Below are 3,450 nucleotides of genomic sequence, written 5' to 3' on the forward strand. Positions count from 1 at the left end.
TCTTGCTTAGCCATTAAGCCTGGTTGCATCATATAGCTCGGAGAGAGGCCAGTTGCAGGATGGGTGGTGAACCCGTAGTCTTGGATGGCATTTCAAAGGGCTCTATTCATACCATGTTGGATGTGGTCATTCATCTGGATTGCCTTTCCCACGAGTTTCATGCTCCATTCAGCCGGGTTACTCAGGGGGGTGGTATGGGAGAGAACGTGTATGAGCAATGCCTCTTGATTTGGTGAAACCGCGAAAGGCTTCACTCTGAAAGGAGGTGGCGTTGTCTGTCCGGAGCATCAAATACAATGTCCTGGTGCCTTAGTTTTATTCGTTGTGGTGGTTGAAGCAAACTGTAGGTTTCGAAAAACGTCCATCTGAGGTTTGTGGTGTAGTATATATATCTTTATCGATGGGTTTCCTAGGACACAGTGGTAAAAATACCCTTTAAAGTTTTGATGGAAAACCCCAAGCACATCTTGGCATTTTTCTTCCTCAGAAAATCATGGAGAACAATTGTGATTTTATTACTTTATGAAATTCTAGCCCACATAAAAAACTTTCATACCTAAAAACATTATAAAAACTAAAATTTTCAAAAACCTACCCAATGTAAGTTGGGAGCACATTTATTTAGCTCTTGAATATGAATTATGATATCATCTATTTCACCGCTACTTGGCTACATCGGATTTAGTGGTCCAAATTTCATCGTTTTTAGCCTCAAAATGCCCCGGTTATATGTTAATTCAATTTCCCAAAGAATTAATATCGATTTTCACTATCGCAAAAATGAAAGATTATTTTTCCTTTTCTTGCATAGTCTCACAATAGCTAAAAATGTTATATAATGTCACTTAAAACACACTAAAAGTGTAATCTTTGAAAATGTGTTTTACAATCATCATGTGTACATTCACTTGAATACTGAAGACAACACATACAATAAACATTGTTATAGATTTGGTCGTTTCTTGAAGACTGTTTAAACTGATTGATAATGACTTCTTTAAGGCTTCATTGATATTTGTGAAATTTTCAGTGACCACTCAACTAATTTTACCTTGGATGCTTTTAAAATGAATTTTTAAAAATCTGCTTTTTTGAGGGTTTTAGATATGGTTGTACAAGGTTTTAAGTTAATTTGAAATTATGCAAGAAATGGAAAATAATCTTTCATTTTTGCGATAGTGAAAATCGATATTAATTCTTTGGAAAATTGAATTAACATATAACCGGGGCATTTTGGGGCTGAAAACGATGAAATTTGGACCACTTAATCCGATGTAACAAAGTAGATATCATAATTTATATTGAAGAGCTAACTAAGTTTAATCAAGTTGGAGGGGGCTAAATTTACAACGAGCTTTTACAATGTTTTTAGGCATNTCATTTTTGCGATAGTGAAAATCGATATTAATTCTTTGGAAAATTGAATTAACATATAACCGGGGCATTTTGGGGCTGAAAACGATGAAATTTGGACCACTAAATCCGATATAACCAAGTAGCGGTGAAATAGATGATATCGTAAATTATATTCAAGAGCTAACTAAGTGTGCTCCTAATTTACAACGAGCTTTTACAATGTTTTTAGGCATGTAAGTTTTTTATGTGGACTAGAATTCCATAAAGCAATAAAATTAAAGTTGTTCCCCATGATTTTTTGAGGTAATAAAATGCCAAGATGTGCTTGGGAAATTCTCTGGAAACTTGATAGGGCTTTTTGAACACCGTGAGAAGGCATGGCCTGGAACATTGTAGTCTGAAGTCAATTGCTAGTCTCAGGGTCCAGTTGAGGTTGTCTGGCCTCAATGTCTGTGGCGCCTCTGGAGACTGTTGAGTGATCTAATCATGGATGCATGAACATGAAGACTGATATTTATTCTCGGAATGATTTAAAAGGTTTTGTCAAAAAAGGTACGGGCAAGACAAAACGCGGGAGATTTGAAACCATATAACAAAGGTAATCATCTCACATTTCCCCTCCTCTCCGATTTGAGATAAACGTTCATGTTGTAGATATCCGGTCTGAAAAGTGTCATTTTTGAGAAGTACGTGGCAAAGGTCGTTGTTCTTCGTTAGAATTTTCATGTTTACCATCGTCCTCCGGAGTTGAACACTCCAAAGCAGGAGGGCGGAGAAACCGACGATTTCGTACATATGCACGTCCACCCGGAATAGTAACGACATGACTTCGACCAGTATCTCGAACTTCTTCCACGACTCGCATCTTATCCCATAGTCGACGTTTAGGATCCTGGACCCACACAAGCATACCAATACGTAACGGGGGAAGGGCATAAGCTGTTTCATCATATTTTTGTTTAATTTTTTCGTGCGTATCGTCTCTCTTCTTCTCTCCTACTTTATATTCGTCAGAAGACATGATATCGTAGTAAGACTTATGTATGACCTGGAAATCTGGTTCGAAGTGCATGGCCAAATAACCATTGTGCTGGAGACTTGCCGTCTCGGCGAGAAACATTTCTCAACTCAAGAAGTGCGAAGTCGAACGATCCATTTTCTGAATGTCCATTCTTCCAATGTCGTTTAACAAGGGCTTTGAGGGTTTTGACCGTGGCTTCTGCGTGACCATTTGATTGTGGTAATGAGGAGACGACATCTCCGCATGAATGGATAATGAATGACAAAAGTTTTTGAATTCTTAAGATGAAAATTGCGGACCTCCATCACTGCAGAAGTAAGAAGGTATGGCAAAATCCCGAAAGAACTGACGGAGTGCACGAATGACGTCAGAGCTCGTTGGAACGTTTTTAAATTCCGCGATACAAGGCCATCCGAAAAGCGGTCCGCATAAGCAATGAAATGTTTACCCGCATATTCAAAGAGGTCGTTAGTTAGTTGATAAAGAAGTCCCATAAAACTTCGGAGTTCTGATCGATTGGTCGGTTTTGGAAACTCGGAAATACCTTCCAACTTCTTTGGATCTGCCTTGACACCGGATTCACCTATGATATATCCGGCAAACTTGACTTGTTGGCCAATGACAAATTTGTTCTTCGATAACGTGATGCCGTGCATTCTGCATCGATCGGGTGAGAACTGCATGGATGATGTCGTTGAGCTGTTCGAATGTGTTTGCGAAACAAAGTATGTAGTCCACAATTTTCTTTACGTTTTTCATTCCCTCCAATGCCTCCCTCCTTGTCGCCACGCTTACAATACTCATCTCCAAAGCATGACAAGCCCATGGGAGCAAGGGCAATAACGTTTCCGGCCCCATGGAGTTAGAAAAGTCGTATACTTTCGGCTTTTTTCATCAATAGGGATTTGCCAGTATCCTTTTGTTGCGTTCATGATCATGTAATTCCTCAGGTTCTGGGTAAGCAAAAGCTTGTTTTCACCAGGACCTGGGCAAATTAACGAAGACATGACATAGATAGTCAATAATGTTACAGAGGCCAAGCTGCAACACGATAACGTGAGTTGGAAGAAATA

This window comes from Tigriopus californicus, chromosome 2 (assembly GCF_007210705.1).
Source record: "Tigriopus californicus strain San Diego chromosome 2, Tcal_SD_v2.1, whole genome shotgun sequence".
Classification (NCBI taxonomy): domain Eukaryota; kingdom Metazoa; phylum Arthropoda; class Copepoda; order Harpacticoida; family Harpacticidae; genus Tigriopus; species Tigriopus californicus.